This window comes from Pseudophryne corroboree, chromosome 12, assembly GCF_028390025.1.
Source record: "Pseudophryne corroboree isolate aPseCor3 chromosome 12, aPseCor3.hap2, whole genome shotgun sequence".
Lineage (NCBI taxonomy): Eukaryota > Metazoa > Chordata > Amphibia > Anura > Myobatrachidae > Pseudophryne > Pseudophryne corroboree.
Genome location: NC_086455.1, coordinates 85,176,623 through 85,197,532, shown reverse-complemented (window position 1 = coordinate 85,197,532; position 20,910 = coordinate 85,176,623).

Here is a 20,910-nt window from a genome sequence, read left to right as displayed (position 1 = left end):
CCCCCCCCCCTTCTGAATCCACCGCCCCCTCCATGTCTGACCCCTCAGCGCTAGAGTTTGTTTTTGTAGACAAATGGCAAGGGACTGAGATGCTTGTTTGGGGACTGAGTCTCTGTTCATAATCTCATCCACAGACTGTCTTAAGTATTACGTCTCTTTCTCATTGTGGGACAATTTATTAGAGATATTAGAAATCATTCCTTTGAGGGAATCCAGCTATGCTGGTTCAGCCTCGCTTGCCTGAGAAGGTGCCCTACACTGAGTACATAGTAGTGAGCTCTCTGGGGAAGAGGAACACTCTGCCATACATGAAACACACTCTTTTCCTGACGTATTGTAAATGTGACAGCACACACACACACACACACACACACACACACACACACACACGAAAGGTTAAAATCACAATTAACTCACAAAGAGCCCTTCCAGGCAGACACAGAAATATTTAGAGCCAGCACACCGCTCCCTTATTGCTAATACCAAGCTTAGCCGGGTCGCAGACTAAGTACCCAGATTGGGGAGTTAGTACAGTAATAATCGCTCCCCCTTGCTATGAACCCCTGGTACCCATGAGGTAATCTGGAGTCACACCGGAGGAGCTGCACATCCCTGTCAGTCAGCATCTGTGTCCACTGCAGAGGGAAAATGGCGTTGGTGAGCTGATGGATCTGCTCATAGTGAAGCCTCGCCCCTTCAATGGCATGCGTTCTTCCCACTTTTTTACACTGGCTGAGGTAATTTGTGCTTAAAATGGAGACAGAACTGTTTTAAGGCTTAGTTTGCCAGTGTGGGTACTGTGTACTGTTATGTTCTCTGTACTTGGAACCCAGGAGATAGGGTGGCAGCAGAAGCGCTCCAAGTACAAATGCGTGAAGCTGCGACAGAACTGGGGTATGCAGTAATACCTAACGGGAAACCCTGACTCTGTTGTCCTTCCCTAGTGGTCGGTTAACGCCTGCGATATTATGGTTTCTTGGGCCCATGACAGCCGCATTTGAATGGGCAGATTAGGTCTGCCTGAACTCCGATGCCCCCCGGTCTTAGTTGGTGACAAGGTGTTAACCGAGACAGAGAGAGAACAAGGGGAAAACTAACTAAGACAGACACAAAAGCGAAACGGGAAACCACAGAAAATAATAAACTAATTTATGTGCGGCGCGGCTGCCAAGAAAAACCGTAACCAAAGTAACGCTGCCCAAATACCAAATACGAATCCATCGTAGTTCAGCAAGGACAACCATGTGGAAGCCTCCGTTAAAATGACTCAACCAAAAAACAGATAACGAGAACGCGGCTTCAGCCCTAAGGTGCGGCAGAGCCACTACTCATGACACCACGGAAGGTGCATGCAGGAAACGACCGGAACTCCGAGGCTTTGGACACCAGACCACTCCACTGGAAGACAAACTCGAAGGACAACAAGAAATGATCCCTCAGACCGTACTCTGGAAACTAGACACAGGACACTGGAGTACACAAGCCTGATGCAGGAACACACCAGAGGCAGGAAGACAGGCTCCACTGGAAGTTGCTGATAGTGACCAGGAACAAGCTTGCAAGAAGCTAACCAAGAACTGGAACATACAGGTATTATAATAAACTTCTATCACCGGCGCTGGACTGCAGGGCTAGCTGGGTAATAAGGAAAGCACGCCCCAATCAGGAGGGCTGGAAGCCAGACACAAGGTAAAGGCCAAAATGCTGGCAGGTGAGGCTACACAGACAAGAGCCAGACTGCAGTACACAGACTCACCACGTAATGACCAAATATCTGACAGGTGAGGCTTAACACATAGAAAACAGGCTGCAGTTTCACAGACTCACCACCGGTGGCCAACAAGAGTCTTTCAAACAAGTATAAGAGAAATCCCGGCATGCAAACAGAAATAAAACATAAAATTAATGAACAGAAAGCAAAACAGGAATGAATCACTGCTTGTGGTTCATAACAGTACCCCCTCCTTAAGGGTGGACTCCGGTAACCCCACAAAAGCCAAGGGCAACAGAAACAGAAGTATAACATAAAATACATAAACAAAATGCATAACAGGAATGAGCCACTGCTGTGGCTCATAACAGTGCCCCCACCTTGAGGAGGGGTCAAAGGACCAAATTCAGGTTTTCCAAAACAAGGGATACATTAAAAAAACCTGACACACTGGTATAAACAGACAATGGCAAGAAAACAGAAACAAGCTGTGGCAACAGCTTGTAACAGTGCCCTCCCCCTTGACAGTGGCCACTTGACACAAGACAAAAAAAAATATTATTATTTTTTTATAACCAACAAGGCAAGAGTCAGCAATTATTTATTTTTATTCTTTTTTTTTACATGGTTTTTGAGGTCTGACCAAGGTAATTCCCCAAACATTGTCTGAACTGATGGTAGCTTCCGGCAAGGCTGGGTTCAATCCCAAAATTGGTTTTCTAACCTTGGGGGCTGAACTTTCAGAAGTACTGCAAGAAGAAGACAGAAAAGCACATCCTGCAGTCAATAAAATAGGCTGAGATTTTTGTGCCGATTTTATAATATTCAGTGGACTCTCAGCAGATAAGACAGGTGACTTAGAGGAACCTGAACTAATCTCTTTGGGACCCTATTTCTTAATGACAGCACCACTGAATGCCCGAGCATCCTGAAGAATGGGATCTTCAGTTTTAATTAAGTTGGACACCCATTCAAAAGGCGCTCCTCTAAAGGAATAAATCAGATAGAGCACAAAGTTCTCCCAAGTGATGCCCAAAGATGGTCTAGACTGCATAATGGTAACATAGTGTTTGGTGAGCGCAAGATATTGGGCTAAGTCCCCATTAAAGACAATAGATGTAGAAATATAAAAAGCATCAGGATCCGCTTCATTCCCATCTGACTGACTGGAGTGCATTGCTGGAACCAGGTCATGACCAACTTTACTCGAGGCTGTGGCCTTTGGGACCCTCTTTGGGGCAGTGGCCTTCAGAACCCCCTCTGGGGCAGTGGCCTTCGGAACCCCCTCTGGGGCAGTGGCATTCGGAACCCCCTCTGGGGCAGTGGCCTTCGGCTCTCTCACTGGGAAAGGATCGTTGGACTCTCTCTCGCTGGGACCAGATCGCCGGACTCTCTTGCTGGGACCGGATCTCTGGACTGTTTCACAGAGACCGGAGCATTGGACTTTCTCACAGATACCGGCCCATCGGACTCCCTCTCTGGGACCAGACCATCGAACTCCCTCTCTGGGACCGGACCATCGGACTCCCTCTCTGGGAGCGGACCATCGGACTCCCTCTCTGGGAGCAGACCATCGGACTCCCTCTCTGGGAGCAGACCATCAGACTCCCTCTCTGGGACCGGACCATCTAACTACCTCTCTGGGAGCAGACCATCGGACTCCCTCTCTGGGACCGGACCATCGGACTACCTCTCTGGGTCAATAATTATCGAGACTTCTCCCAGGGTTATGGCCTCCGGGACTTTTGCTGAAGCTATGACCTTCAGAACCTCGACTAAAGCTATGCCTCTCGAGTCCTTTCCTGGGGAAGTGACCTCTGGAACCCCTCCTGGGGCTGTGCCTCTCGAGACCCCACCTGGGGATATTGCTTCAAAGATCCCTTCTGGGGTTGTGCTTCTCGAGTTCCCTTCTGGAGCTATGGATTTAGAAACCCTTTCTGGGATTGTGCCTTTCAAGTCCCTACCTGGGGTAACAGCTTCTGAGACCCCTTCTGGGAATGACACCTGAACCATTATGTCTGATGCCCCTCTTGGACCCTGAGCATCGGGCACTGCCCCAGGACTCTGAGCATCGGGCACCGCTTCAAGGCCCTGAGCATTGGGCACCCATCCTAGGCCCTGAGCATCGGGCACCCATCCTAGGCCATGAGCATCAGGTACCGCTCCTAGACCCTAAGCATCGGGTACCGCTCCTAGACCCTGAGCATCGGGCACCACTTCAGGACTCTGAGATTCCACTACTGGGGTTTGCAACTCTGATTCAACAGGAAAGTCAAAAGATGAGTGAAACATCTCCTTTGATTCCTGAATCTATAATGGGGCTCCCTAGCCCAAGGACCACAATTATAGGACAGAGTGCTTTTTAGTGTGAGTTTCGTGACAAGTACCTCTGCCACAGTTGAGACAGGAGTAGGTCTTGAATCCTGACTCAACTTGGCCAGAGGGCAGGACTTGTCGCCACATTTTGGCCTGAACAACTCACAAGTCTGCAGATAGTGGCCTAAACACCCACAATATAGGCATAAATTCAAGTTTCTGTGACGCTGATGCACCTCCTCTGAGATCCTGGGCTGCAGGAAACTTTTAAATCTTATCTCTCCAACCAAATCTGAGGATTCTCTTGTCACAATATTGTGAGCAAGAGTCTCTTTAGAGATAGATGACCTCTCTACAAATTCGGGCAGGATAAGCAAAATTTTGGTCAGAAGGTTTTGCAGTTGCTTTAAAGATTGCTGCAAAACTTCCAGCCGCTCAGGTTTCAAGGAACTGAAAGCAGAGTTCAGGGCTGAGAGAGAGGCCTGCAGGGCTTGCATAGTTGGCACAGGAGGATTTCAGGCTAGACAGACAAGACTGGACTAAACAAGGCTGGACTGGATTCTGAACTAGACAAGACAAGGCTGGACTGGATTCTGAACTAGACAAGGCTGGACTGGATTATGGACTGGACTGGATTCTACAAAAAAAAACAACTATTCTGTTTAGTTTTGTTTTTGTTGTATGGCCGGTGATACTGTTATGTTCTCTGTACTTGGAACCCAGGAGATAGGGTGGCAGCAGAAGAGTTCCAAGTACAGATGCGTGAAGCTGCGACAGAACTGGGGTACGCAGCAATACCTAACAGGAAAACTCAGTTCTCCTTCCTTAGTGGTCGGTTAACGCCTGCGAGACTATGGTTTCTTGGGCGCACGGCAGCCACATTTGAATGGGAGGATTAGGTCTACCCGAACTCCGATGCCCCCCGGTCTAAGTTGGTGACAAGGTGTTAACCGAGACAGAGAGAGAACAAGGGGAAAACTAACTAAGACAGACACAAATACGAAACGGGAAACCACAGAAAATAATAAACTAATTTATGCGCGGCGCGGCCGCCAAGAAAACTTGTAACCAAAGTAATGCTGCCCAAAATACCAAATACAAATCCATCATAGTTCGCAAGGACAATCATGCGGAAGCCTCCACCAAAATGCTTTGAACAAAAAACAGATAACGAGAACACGGATCCAGCCGTAAGGTGCGGCAGAGCCGCTACTCACGACACCACGGAAGGTGCACGCAGGAAACGACCGGAACTCCGAGGCTTCGGACACCAGACTACTCCACTGGAAGACAAACTCGAAGGACAACAGGAAATGATCCCTCAGACCATACTCTGGAAACTAGACACAGGACACTGGAGTACACAAGCTGGATGCAGGAACACACCAGAGGCAGGAAGACAGGCTCCACTGGAAGCTGCTGACAGTGACCAGGAACAAGCTTGCAAGAAGTTAACCAAGAACTGGAACATACAGGTATCATAACAAACTTCTATCACCGGCGCTGGACTGCAGGGCTAGCTGGGTAATAAGGATGGCTGGAAGCCAAGCACAAGGTAATGGCCAAAATACTGGCAGGTGAGGTTACACAGATAAGAGCCAGACTGTAGTACACAGACTCACCACATAATGACCAAATATCTGACAGGTGAGGCTTAACACATAGAAAACAGGCTGCAGTTACACAGACTCACCACCGGCGGCCAACAAGAGTCTTCCAAACAAGTACAAGAGAAATTTTGGCATGCAAACAGAAATATAACATAAAATTCATAAACAGAAAGCAGGAATGAACCACTGCTTGTAGTTCATAACAGTACTGAGTCTGGAGATGCAATCCGCCCCGGTTAGAAGCCATGCATCTCTGTACCCTCATGCCGCCATAATGGCTGGTGACTCGCAAACCAGGCCGCTGGCTTAGTACTCACCACTATTCTTTCTTCAGGCTCTGTTAGGGGTGGCGGCGTGCTGCAGTAATGTATGCTCGCCGTGGTGGGGCTTGCGAATAATTCCCTCAGTGCTAATGCCCTGTCAGCGGGGAACAGGACCATTAACCCTTTTAAGAGGTTGGGCAGTCCCCCCCCCCAAGTCCCACAAAGGAGGTAGGCTGGTACCATACAGTCCTGCCTGAAAATAACAAACAGATAAAATAAATGCAGAAAACTCTTCAGGAGCTTGCATAAGCGTGACCAGCTCCTCCGGTCACATTTTCTAAACTGAGTCTGGTAGGAGGGGCATAGAGGGAGGAGCCATCCCACACTATCAAATTCTTAAAGTGCCCATGGCTCCTAGTGGACCTGTCTATAACCCATGGTACTAAATGGATCCCCAGTATCCTCTAGGATGTAAGAGAAAAAGAGGTGCAAGATGAAATTGTCCTTGGGCCCTCCCACCCACCCTTGTGTTGTATAAAGAGGACATGCACACTTTAACAAACCAATCATTTCAGCGACAGGGTCTGCCACATGACTGTGGCTGAAATGATTGGTTTGTTAGGGCCCCCACAAAAAAACTGAAGCAATTAATTCCCCCACCAAAAAAGAAGCAATTAATCTCACAACTGCACCCCTGAATTTTTATAGCATACGGAGCCAACAGAACCCCTACATTTTACAGCATACAGGAGGACAGTGCCCCTGTACCCTGTACAACACAGTGACAGCCAGGACAGCAACACCCATGTACAGCTGCAGCACCCAGCCATAACAGCACATGAAACACAAGTTACAGCCAGGACACACTGCCCTTCAGTCCAGTGGCGGCATGTCTCAGCTGTCAGGGCAGGGAGAACAGCACAGCTATGTCCGGTGGAGCGGCGGGTACAATCTCAAACTGGACCGGCAGCCAATCAGAAGCAGCTGCTGCCGGTCCGTGAGCTCTGATTGGATCACAAATTGGTGGCTGGTTTGAGGTCCTACATGCCGCCCAATATAGCTGCGCTCTCCTCCCTGACCTGACAGCTGAGACACGCAGCCGCAGGATGAAGCACTAAGGGGCAGGAGAGGCGCAAGCTGTGCTCTCCTCCCTTCCTCTGATACACAGCAGCAGCAGCGGTGAGCAGCACAGTGGGGTGGGGGGGCATGTGTGGGGCAATATGTAGTTGGCACTGTGGGGGCATTTGAGTATCGGGCACTGTGGGGGCATTTGTGTATCTGGCACTGTGGGGGCATTTGTGAATCTAACACTGTGGGGGCATTTGTGAATCTGGCACTGTGGGGGCATTTGTGTATCTGGCAGTGCACTGGCATATGTGTATCTGGCACTGCACTATTGGGGGCATATGTGTATCACATCCCATCTTAATTGGCAACACCCATTTTTTTGGCAGCACACGCACTCAGTACCACTAAGAGGCATAACTACTGGGGGGCAGGGTCATTTTTAAGTTGATAATTTTTGTATGGCCCCTGAAGGATTTTATAAATATCAAAATGGCCCTTGGTACAAAAAAGGTTCCCCACCCCTGCACTAACCCCAGCTAATGCCACCACCCACAGAGAGAGACAGAGGTCTGTCTTCGTCACTCTCCAAGTCCAGAGTGAAAATGTCAGTGACGTGCAGCTGTTTATATGGTATAAAAACCCCGCAAGAATCCGACAGCGGGATGATGATGTTTTGCCTAGAGATGAGCGCCGGAAATTTTTCGGGTTTTGTGTTTTGGTTTTGGGTTCGGTTCCGCGGCCGTGTTTTGGGTTCGACCGTGTTTTGGCAAAACCTAACCGAATTTTTTTTGTCGGATTCGGCTGTGTTTTGGATTCGGGTGTTTTTTTCCAAAAAACCTAAAAAACAGCTTAAATCATAGAATTTGGGGGTCATTTTGATCCCAAAGTATTATTAACCTCAAAAACCATAATTTCCACTCATTTTCAGTCTATTCTGAATACCTCACACCTCACAATATTATTTTTAGTCCTAAAATTTGCACCGAGGTCGCTGGATGACTAAGCTAAGCGACCCTAGTGGCCGACACAAACACCTGGCCCATCTAGGAGTGGCACTGCAGTGTCACGCAGGATGTCCCTTCCAAAAAACCCTCCCCAAACAGCACATGACGCAAAGAAAAAAAGAGGCGCAATGAGGTAGCTGTGTGAGTAAGATAAGCGACCCTAGTGGCCGACACAAACACCGGGCCCATCTAGGAGTGGCACTGCAGTGTCACGCAGGATGTCCCTTCCAAAAAACCCTCCCCAAACAGCACATGACGCAAAGAAAAAAAGAGGCGCAATGAGGTAGCTGTGTGAGTAAGATAAGCGACCCTAGTGGCCGACACAAACACCGGGCCCATCTAGGAGTGGCACTGCAGTGTCACGCAGGATGGCCCTTCCAAAAAACCCTCCCCAAACAGCACATGACGCAAAGAAAAAAAGAGGCGCAATGAGGTAGCTGTGTGAGTAAGATAAGCGACCCTAGTGGCCGACACAAACACCGGGCCCATCTAGGAGTGGCACTGCAGTGTCACGCAGGATGGCCCTTCCAAAAAACCCTCCCCAAACAGCACATGACGCAAAGAAAAAAAGAGGCGCAATGAGGTAGCTGTGTGAGTAAGATAAGCGACCCTAGTGGCCGACACAAACACCGGGCCCATCTAGGAGTGGCACTGCAGTGTCACGCAGGATGGCCCTTCCAAAAAACCCTCCCCAAACAGCACATGACGCAAAGAAAAATTAAAGAAAAAAGAGGTGCAAGATGGAATTGTCCTTGGGCCCTCCCACCCACCCTTATGTTGTATAAACAGGACATGCACACTTTAACCAACCCATCATTTCAGTGACAGGGTCTGCCACACGACTGTGACTGATATGACGGGTTGGTTTGGACCCCCACCAAAAAAGAAGCAATTAATCTCTCCTTGCACAAACTGGCTCTACAGAGGCAAGATGTCCACCTCATCATCATCCTCCGATATATCACCGTGTACATCCCCCTCCTCACAGATTATCAATTCGTCCCCACTGGAATCCACCATCTCAGCTCCCTGTGTACTTTGTGGAGGCAATTGCTGCTGGTCAATGTCTCCGCGGAGGAATTGATTATAATTCATTTTAATGAACATCATCTTCTCCACATTTTCTGGATGTAACCTCGTACGCCGATTGCTGACAAGGTGAGCGGCGGCACTAAACACTCTTTCGGAGTACACACTTGTGGGAGGGCAACTTAGGTAGAATAAAGCCAGTTTGTGCAAGGGCCTCCAAATTGCCTCTTTTTCCTGCCAGTATAAGTACGGACTGTGTGACGTGCCTACTTGGATGCGGTCACTCATATAATCCTCCACCATTCTTTCAATGTTGAGAGAATCATATGCAGTGACAGTAGACGACATGTCCGTAATCGTTGTCAGGTCCTTCAGTCCGGACCAGATGTCAGCATCAGCAGTCGCTCCAGACTGCCCTGCATCACCGCCAGCGGGTGGGCTCGGAATTCTGAGCCTTTTCCTCGCACCCCCAGTTGCGGGAGAATGTGAAGGAGGAGATGTTGACAGGTCGCGTTCCGCTTGACTTGACAATTTTCTCACCAGCAGGTCTTTCAACCCCAGCAGACTTGTGTCTGCCGGAAAGAGAGATCCAAGGTAGGCTTTAAATCTAGGATCGAGCACGGTGGCCAAAATGTAGTGCTCTGATTTCAACAGATTGACCACCCGTGAATCCTTGTTAAGCGAATTAAGGGCTCCATCCACAAGTCCCACATGCCTAGCGGAATCGCTCCGTGTTAGCTCCTCCTTCAATGTCTCCAGCTTCTTCTGCAAAAGCCTGATGAGGGGAATGACCTGACTCAGGCTGGCAGTGTCTGAACTGACTTCACGTGTGGCAAGTTCAAAGGGCATCAGAACCTTGCACAACGTTGAAATCATTCTCCACTGCGCTTGAGACAGGTGCATTCCATCTCCTATATCGTGCTCAATTGTATAGGCTTGAATGGCCTTTTGCTGCTCCTCCAACCTCTGAAGCATATAGAGGGTTGAATTCCACCTCGTTACCACTTCTTGCTTCAGATGATGGCAGGGCAGGTTCAGTAGTTTTTGGTGGTGCTCCAGTCTTCTGTACGTGGTGCCTGTACGCCGAAAGTGTCCCGCAATTCTTCTGGCCACCGACAGCATCTCTTGCACGCCCCTGTCGTTTTTAAAAAAATTCTGCACCACCAAATTCAAGGTATGTGCAAAACATGGGACGTGCTGGAATTTGCCCATATTTAATGCACACACAATATTGCTGGCGTTGTCCGATGTCACAAATCCACAGGAGAGTCCAATTGGGGTAAGCCATTCCGCGATGATCTTCCTCAGTTGCCGTAAGAGGTTTTCAGCTGTGTGCGTATTCTGGAAACCGGTGATACAAAGCGTAGCCTGCCTAGGAAAGAGTTGGCGTTTGCAAGATGCTGCTACTGGTGCCGCCGCTGCTGTTCTTGCGGCGGGAGTCCATACATCTACCCAGTGGGCTGTCACAGTCATATAGTCCTGACCCTGCCCTGCTCCACTTGTCCACATGTCCGTGGTTAAGTGGACATTGGGTACAGCTGCATTTTTTAGGACACTGGTGACTCTTTTTCTGAGGTCTGTGTACATTTTCGGTATCGCCTGCCTAGAGAAATGGAACCTAGATGGTATTTGGTACCGGGGACACAGTACCTCCAACAAGTCTCTAGTTGGCTCTGCAGTAATGATGGATACCGGAACCACGTTTCTCACCACCCAGGATGCCAAGGCCTCAGTTATCCGCTTTGCAGTAGGATGACTGCTGTGATATTTCATCTTCCTCGCAAAGGACTGTTGAACAGTCAATTGCTTACTGGAAGTAGTACAAGTGGGCTTACGACTTCCCCTCTGGGATGACCATCGACTCCCAGCAGCAACAACAGCAGCGCCAGCAGCAGTAGGCGTTACACGCAAGGATGCATCGGAGGAATCCCAGGCAGGAGAGGACTCGTCAGAATTGCCAGTGACATGGCCTGCAGGACTATTGGCATTCCTGGGGAAGGAGGAAATTGACACTGAGGGAGTTGGTGGGGTGGTTTGCGTGAGCTTGGTTACAAGAGGAAGGGATTTACTGGTCAGTGGACTGCTTCCGCTGTCGCCCAAAGTTTTTGAACTTGTCACTGACTTATTATGAATGCGCTGCAGGTGACGTATAAGGGAGGATGTTCCGAGGTGGTTAACGTCCTTACCCCTACTTATTACAGCTTGACAAAGGCAACACACGGCTTGACACCTGTTGTCCGCATTTCTGTTGAAATACTTCCACACCGAAGAGCTGATTTTTTTGGTATTTTCACCAGGCATGTCAGTGGCCATATTCCTCCCACGGACAACAGGTGTCTCCCCGGGTGCCTGACTTAAACAAACCACCTCACCATCAGAATCCTCCTGGTCAATTTCCTCCCCAGCGCCAGCAACACCCACATCCTCCTCATCCTGGTGTACTTCAACACTGACATCTTCAATCTGACTATCAGGAACTGGACTGCGGGTGCTCCTTCCAGCACTTGCAGGGGGCGTGCAAATGTTGGAAGGCGCATGCTCTTCACGTCCAGTGTTGGGAAGGTCAGGCATCGCAACCGACACAATTGGACTCTCCTTGTGGATTTGGGATTTCGAAGAACGCACAGTTCTTTGCGGTGCTTTTGCCAGCTTGAGTCTTTTCAGTTTTCTAGCGAGAGGCTGAGTGCTTCCATCCTCATGTGAAGCTGAACCACTAGCCATGAACATAGGCCAGGGCCTCAGCCGTTCCTTGCCACTCCGTGTGGTAAATGGCATATTGGCAAGTTTACGCTTCTCCTCCGACAATTTTATTTTAGGTTTTGGAGTCCTTTTTTTACTGATATTTGGTGTTTTGGATTTGACATGCTCTGTACTATGACATTGGGCATCGGCCTTGGCAGACGACGTTGCTGGCATTTCATCGTCTCGGCCATGACTAGTGGCAGCAGCTTCAGCACGAGGTGGAAGTGGATCTTGATCTTTCCCTAATTTTGGAACCTCAACATTTTTGTTCTCCATATTTTAATAGGCACAACTAAAAGGCACCTCAGGTAAACAATGGAGATGGATGGATACTAGTATACAATTATGGATGGACTGCCGAGTGCCGACACAGAGGTAGCTACAGCCGTGAACTACCGTACTGTGTCTGCTGCTAATATAGACTGGTTGATAATGAGATGTAGTATGTATAAAGAAGAAAGAAAAAAAAAACACGGGTAGGTGGTATACAATTATGGATGGACTGCCGAGTGCCGACACAGAGGTAGCTACAGCCGTGGACTACCGTACTGTACTGTGTCTGCTGCTAATATAGACTGGATGATAATGAGATGTAGTATGTATAAAGAAGAAAGAAAAAAAAAACCACGGGTAGGTGGTATACAATTATGGATGGACTGCCGAGTGCCGACACAGAGGTAGCTACAGCCGTGGACTACCGTACTGTATTGTGTCTGCTGCTAATATAGACTGGTTGATAATGAGATGTAGTATGTATAAAGAAGAAAGAAAAAAAAAACCACGGGTAGGTGGTATACAATTATGGATGGACTGCCGAGTGCCGACACAGAGATAGCTACAGCCATGGACTACCGTACTGTACTGTGTCTGCTGCTAATATAGACTGGTTGATAATGAGATGTAGTATGTATAAAGAAGAAAGAAAAAAAAAACCACGGGTAGGTGGTATACAATTATGGATGGACTGCCGAGTGCCGACACAGAGGTAGCTACAGCCGTGGACTACCGTACTGTACTGTGTCTGCTGCTAATATAGACTGGTTGATAATGAGATGTAGTATGTATAAAGAAGAAAGAAAAAAAAAACCACTGGTAGGTGGTATACAATTATGGATGGACTGCCGAGTGCCGACACAGAGATAGCTACAGCCATGGACTACCGTACTGTACTGTGTCTGCTGCTAATATAGACTGGTGATAATGAGATGTAGTATGTATAAAGAAGAAAGAAAAAAAAACCACGGGTAGGTGGTATACAATTATGGATGGACTGCCGAGTGCCGACACAGAGGTAGCTACAGCCGTGGACTACCGTACTGTACTGTGTCTGCTGCTAATATAGACTGGTTGATAATGAGATGTACTATGTATAAAGAAGAAAGAAAAAAAAAACCACGGGTAGGTGGTATACAATTATGGATGGACTGCCGAGTGCCGACACAGAGGTAGCTACAGCCGTGAACTACCGTACTGTGTCTGCTGCTAATATAGACTGGTTGATAATGAGATGTAGTATGTATAAAGAAGAAAGAAAAAAAAAACCACTGGTAGGTGGTATACAATTATGGATGGACTGCCGAGTGCCGACACAGAGGTAGCTACAGCCATGGACTACCGTACTGTACTGTGTCTGCTGCTAATATAGACTGGTTGATAATGAGATGTAGTATGTATAAAGAAGAAAGAAAAAAAAAAACCACGGGTAGGTGGTATACAATTATGGATGGACTGCCGAGTGCCGACACAGAGATAGCTACAGCCGTGGACTACCGTACTGTACTGTGTCTGCTGCTAATATAGACTGGATGATAATGAGATGTAGTATGTATAAAGAAGAAAGAAAAAAAAAACCACGGGTAGGTGGTATACAATTATGGATGGACTGCCGAGTGCCGACACAGAGGTAGCTACAGCCGTGGACTACCGTACTGTACTGTGTCTGCTGCTAATATAGACTGGATGATAATGAGATGTAGTATGTATAAAGAAGAAAGAAAAAAAAAACCACGGGTAGGTGGTATACAATTATGGATGGACTGCCGAGTGCCGACACAGAGGTAGCTACAGCCGTGAACTACCGTACTGTGTCTGCTGCTAGTATAGACTGGATGATAAATAATGATATAAAAAATATATATATATCACTACTGCAGCCGGACAGGTATATATTATATAATGACGGACCTGCTGGACACTGTCTGTCAGCAGAATGAGTTTTTTAATTTTTATAGAATAAAAAAACACCACACAAGTCACACGACGAGTGTACTTTTTCAGGCAGACAATCACAATATACTATACTGGTGGTCAGTGTGGTCAGGTCACTGGTCACAGTGGTCAGTGGTCAGTCACACTGGCAGTGGCACTCTGGCAGCAAAAGTGTGCACTGTTTAATATGTACTCCTGGCTCCTGCTATAACCTATAACTGCTCCCCAGTCTCCCCCACAATTAAGCTGTGTGAGCACAGTCAGATATTATACATAGATGATGCAGCACACTGGGCTGAGCACAGATATGGTATGTGAGTGTGACTGAGTCACTGTGTATCGTTTTTTTCAGGCAGAGAACAAGAACAGAACGGATTATTAAATAATAATAAATTATAAAACTGCACTGGTGGTCAGGTCACTGGTCATCAGTCACTAGTATAACTCCTCCTAAGCTCCAGTAAGTAAATGAAGTGTCTCACTCTCACTCTCCTATCTATTTTAATTTCTAAACGGAGAGGACGCCAGCCACGTCCTCTCCCTATCAATCTCAATGCACGTGTGAAAATGGCCGCGACGCGCGGCTCCTTATATAGAATCCGAGTCTCGCGATAGAATCCGAGCCTCGCGAGAATCCGACAGCGTGATGATGACGTTCGGGCGCGCTCGGGTTAACCGAGCAAGGCGGGAAGATCCGAGTCGCTCGGACCCGTGTAAAAAAACATGAAGTTCGGGCGGGTTCGGATTCAGAGAAACCGAACCCGCTCATCTCTAGTTTTGCCTCGTTCTGGTTTCCGAGTATGGCGGGAAGTCCCGAGCCGGACTCGGATCCTCAGGGAACTGATCCCGCTCATCCCAAGTTATAAGGAGTTATGAAAGGGTTAAAACATATTTAAATAAGAAAAGTAGGCCAGAGTACAAATACACTCCTATTTCAACAAGAGATGTGCGTCAGGTACTTTTCGTGTATTGTGTTTTGGTTTTGGTTCTAATTCCTCGCTCATGTTTTGGTTTTGGCTTGGTTTTGCCAAAACCATCCTTTTGTGTTTTGGTTTTGGACCTGGATGATTTTTGGGAAAAAAACAAAACAAAAAAAAAAACGGCTAAATTCACAGAATTTGGGGGTAATTTTGCTCCTACGGTATTATTAACCTCAATAACATTCATTTCCACTCATTTCCAGTCTATTCTGAACACCTCACACTTCACAATATTGTTTTTAGGCCAAAAGGTTGCACCGAGGTGGCTGGATGACTAAGCTAAGCGACACAAGTGTGCGGCACAAACACCTGGCCCATCTAGGAGTGCACTGCAGTGGCAGACATGATGGCACTTAAAAAAACTAGGCCCCCAAACAGCACATGATGCAAAGAAGAAAAAGAGGTGCAAGATGGAATTGTCCTTGGGCCCTCCCACCCACCCTTATGTTGTATAAACTGGACATGCACACTTTAACAAACCAATCATTTCAACGTCAGGGTCTGCCACACGCCTGTGGCTGAAATGACTGGTTTGTTTGGGCCCCCACCAAAAAAGAAGCAATCAATCTCTCCTTACACAAACTGGCTCTACAGAGGCAAGATGTCGACCTCATCCACCGATTCCTCACCCCTTTCACTGTGTACATCCTCCTCATCACAGAGTATTAATTCATCCCCACTGAAATCCACCATCACAGGTCCCTGTGTACTTTCTTGAGGCAATTCCTGTTCAAGGTCTTCCCGGAGAAATTTATAATTCATTTTGATGAACATCATCTTTTCCACATTTTGTTAAAGTAACCTCCTACGCCGATCGCTGACAAGGTCAATGGCTGCACTAAACACTCTTTCGGAGTACACACTGGAGGGGGGGGGGCAATTTAGGTAAAATAAAGCCAGTTTGTGAAAAGGCATCCAAATTGCCTTTTTTTCCTGCCAGTATACATACAGTATACATACATACAGTATGACATGCCTACTTGGATGCTGTCACTCATATAATCGTCCACCATTCTTTCAAAGGTGACAGAATCATATGCAGTGACAGTAGACATGTCATTAATCATTGGCAGGTCCTTCAGTCCGGACCAGATGTCAGCACTTGCTCCTGACTGCCCTACTTCACCGCCAGCGGGTGGGCTAGGAAATCTTATCCTTTTCCTCGCAGCCCCAGTTGCGGGAGAAAGTGAAGGAGGAGCTGTTGATGGGTCATGATGGAGCTGTTGATGGGTCATGTTCCGCTTGAGTTTACAATTGTCTCATCAGCAGGTCTTTGAACCTCTGCAGACTTGTGTCTGCCGGAAAGAGAGATACAATGTAGGCTTTAAACCTAGGATCGAGAACGGTGGCCAAAATGTAGTGCTCTGATTTCAACAGATTGACCACCCTTGAATCCTGGCAAAGCAAATGAAGGGCTCCATCCACAAGTCCCACATACTTAGCGGAATCGCTTCGTCTTAACTCCTCCTTCAATTTCTCCAGCTGCTTCTGCAAAAGCCTGATGAGGGGAATGGCCTGACTCAAGCTTGCAGTGTCTGAACTGACTTCACGTGTGGCAAGTTCGAAGGGGTTGGAGAACCTTGCACAACACAGAAATCATTCTCCACTGCGCTTGAGCCAGGTGCATTCCCCCTCCTTTGCAAATATCATAGGTGGATGTATAGGCTTGAATGGCCTTTTGCTTGAATGGCCTTTTGCTGCTCATCCATCCTCTGAAGCATATAGAGTGTTAAATTCCACCTCATTATCACCTCTTGCTTCAGGTGATGGCAGGGCAGGTTCAGGTGTATTTGATGGTGCTCCAGTCTTCAGCACGCGGTGGCTGAATGCCAAAAGTGGCCAGCAATTTTTCGGGCCACCGACAGCATCTCCTGCACGCCCCTGTCATTTAAAAAAAAAATCTGCACCACCAAATTAATTGTATGTGCCCAGATGTAATGCACGCACAATATTGGTGGCATTGTCAAAAATCATAAATCCCCAGGAGAGTCTAATTGGGGTAAGCCATTGCGCGATGATGACCCTCAGTTTCCGTAAGAGGTTGTCAGCGGTGTGCCTCTTACAGAAAGCGGTGATACATAGCGTAGCCTGCCTAGGAATGAGTTTGCGAGAAGCTGCTACTGTTGTCGCTGTTGTTGTTGCTGTGGGAGGCCATACATCTACCCAGTGGGCTGTCACAGTCATATAGTCCTTAGTATGCCCTGTTCCACTTGTCCACATGTCCGTGGTTAAGTGGACAGTGGGTACAACTGCATTTTGTAGAACACTGAGGACACTTTTTCTGATGTCTCTGTACATTCTCGGTATCACCCGCCTTGTGAAGTGAAACCTAGATGGGATTTGATACCGTGGACACAGTACCTCAAACAATTCTCTAAGTCCCACTGAACCAATGGCGGATACCGCACGCACGTCTAACACCAAAATAGCTGTCAAGGCCTCAGTTATCTGCTTTGCAAAAGGATGACTGCTGTCATATTTCATCTTTCTCACAAAGGACTGTTGGACAGTCAATTGCCTAGTTGAAGTAGTACAAGTGGTCTTCCGACTTCCCCTTTGGGATGACGATCGACTCCCAGCAGCAACAACTGCAGCGGCAGCAACAGCAGATGTACCATTCAAGGATCTTCCGGAGGAATCCCGATTAGGAGAGGACTCCTCAGTCTTGCCAGTGACATGGCCTGCAGGACTACTGACGTTCCTGACTGAGGAGGAAGTTGACGTTGAGGGAGTTGGTGGTGTGGCTTGCAGGAGCTTGGGTACAAGAGGAAGAAGGGATTTAGGTGTCAGTGGACTGCTTACACTCTTACCCAAAGTTTCACAACTTGACACTGACTTCTGATGAATGCGCAGCAGGTGAGTTATAAGGAAGGATGTTCCTAGGTGGATAACGTTCGTACCCCTACTTATTACAGATTGACAGAAGCAACAAACGGCTTGACACCTGTTGTCCGGATTTGTGGAGAAATAATTCTACACCAAAGAGGTGGCTTTTTTGGTATTTTGCCCAGGCATCACTGTTACGCACACCAGTGCTAACAGGAGTATACCGATGTATGAACAGAGAGGGAAGCGAAGCAAATTAACTCACAGACAGTATAACATAACATACACAGGAGGTGATGGAATAACTAATAAACACAAAGTGAACGGAGAAGCCCAAAGGCTCAGGAATTGGGTGTCTCCCTAGTGTCAGGAATGCTCAGATGGAATAGAGCAGACAATGAAGCGATGTGTAGTGATTTAACATGTGGAGCACCTGAAATGATGTTGCTAAGAGCAACAGAAAAAACCCCAAAGGGTTACCAACGGGTGTGGGAATAAACTCCTTGGTCAGAGATAGAAATATAGACACAAGGAGAGTATCCACAATCCTAACCCCCACTTGCAGGGCACAGGTTCAGCTTACTGCCACTAAACTGACACCTGGACGCCCTGCACAGTGAGGGAGTATTAAGCAAGCAGGTCTGAGAGTACAGCCGCAAACCTGCTGGGTTCACAGAATAGCAAAAGAACCCCGGCAGGTCAAACAACTGACTCCAGTTTTACTGCTAGGTCCAGATTGGCAGAATGAAGTACCAAATCCCAAGGCCTATTCGCAGTAAGCAACAAGTAAATACAAAGTCACACAGTACTAGCTAACTCTCTGGAACTGACTAACAAACAAAGATTCAGCAGCATTTGCCTAGCCTGAGAGGATGGTTTATATAGCAGGTGCTGTCCACGCCCCACTCAGACCTCACAGACTGTGAGCACAAAACCAGCGCCGGATTCCCTGCCATGCACAGAGCCTGTAACCACTACACAGTAAAAACCCGGACCGGAGTATCAGCTGCGCTCAGGTTACTTCGCTAACACTTGCCTCCCGGTTGCCATGGCGACGTGGCAGCACAGAGCAGGAGATCCTAACAGTACCCTCCCTCTGACGAGGGGTCAAAGAACCCCTACCACCGGGTTTATCAGGGAACTGCGAGAAGAAAGAGCGTATCAGTCTAGGGGCATGAAGATCGCAACTGCGCACCCACGACCGCTCCTCCGGGCCATACCCCTTCCAGTGCACCAAAAATGACAGCCGACCCCGAACCATCTTGGAGTCAAGAACCCTTTCAACCTCAAACTCCCTCTGACCCCGTATCAGAAGAGGAGAAGGTCTTCCACTGGAAGAAGGATTACTAACCGCCAGTTTTAAAAGGGAACAATGAAATGTTTTATTGATACCCAATGAACGGGGCAGATCTAACTGAAATGCCACCGGATTGATAACCCTGGTGATCTTATAAGGGCCGATGAACCGGGGGCCAAGCTTATGAGATGGCTGTCTCAACTTCAAATTCTTGGTGGACAACCAGACGAAGTCTCCTAATTTGAAGCTGCAGGGTCTTCTCCGCTTATCAAAAACCCTTTTGGTCACTAATGACACAGACACAAGGGCTTTCTTCACTTTCCTCCAAATACCCCTAAGGACCGAAACAACAGAGGAACCACCAGACGTGGAATCCAGGGGGTCAAAAGAATTGGCCTTAGGATGATGCCCATACACACAAAGGAAGGAAGAGATCCCTGTAGCAGAGTGAGCCGCGTTGTTATAGGCAAACTCCGCCATGGACAGATGAGCAACCCAGTCAGTATGACACTTGGAGACATAACACCTGAGGAACTGCTCCAAGGACTGGTTCACCCTCTCAGTCTGCCCATTAGACTGTGGATGGTAGCCTGACGACAAGCTCAAAGAAATCTGGAGATCAGAACAAAATGCCCTCCAGAATTTGGCCACAAACTGGGATCCACGGTCAGAGACCACATCAAGTGGCAACCCGTGGAGGCGCACAACATGCTGCATAAATAACTCACACAGGCGTCTGGCCGATGGCAACCCAACCAGTGGAACGAAATGCGCCATCTTCGAAAACCTGTCAACGACAACCCAAATGGCTGTCATCCCCGAGGATTTGGGCAAGTCCACCACAAAATCCATGGAAATGTGGGTCCATGGCTTAGACGGAATAGAGAGTGGATGTAATGGGCCGACAGGAACCCCTCTAGGAGTTTTATTTCGGGCACAAACGTCACATGCCCGAACCCACTGATCCACATCCCTAGCCACCGAGGGCCACCACACCGCCCTAGACAGCAACTCCCGAGTTCTGGCAATACCCGGATGCCCTGCCGACCTCTTGGCATGGAATTCCAGGAACACTCGCTGTCTTAACCTAGGAGGCACAAACAAGAGACCTACCGGAAGGTCTGGAGGAGCCTGCTCCTGTGCTCTAAGGACTAATGACAAGAGGTCCTGGGTAATGCCCACTTTAATACATGATGGGGACACAATGGGCAATGGCTCCTCGGTGGTCTCTTGAACTGGAGCAAAACTCCGCGAGAGCGCATCAGCCTTGATGTTTTTTGACCCAGGGCGATATGTTATCAAAAAATTAAAGCGAGCAAAAAACAAGGCCCATCGTGCCTGCCTGGCATTGAGCCGCTTCGCTGACTCTAAATATGCCAGATTCTTATGGTCGGTGAGAATTGAGACCACAAACTTAGCCCCCTCAAGCCAGTGTCTCCACTCCCCGAGTGCATCCTTTATAGCCAACAATTCCCGGTTACCCACATCATAATTCATCTCGGCAGATGAAAATTTACGGGAAAAGTAAGCACAGGGATGAAGGCGATTATCAGACACCCCCATCTGAGAGAGCACTGCCCCAATACCTATCTCAGAGGCATCCACTTCTACCACAAAAGGACGCTCTGGATCTGGGTGTCGCAGCACCTTGGCCGAGACAAATGCCCTTTTGAGACGGGCAAAGGCCGCTTTGGCCTCACAAGACCAGTGAGCAACATCCGCCCCTTTCTTAGTGAGTGCCACCAAGGGGGCCACTATAGACGAAAATCCAGCGATAAACCGTCTATAAAAATTCGCAAAGCCCAGAAAACGCTGAAGCGCCTTCAAACTAGTGGGCTGCACCCAATCCAGGACTG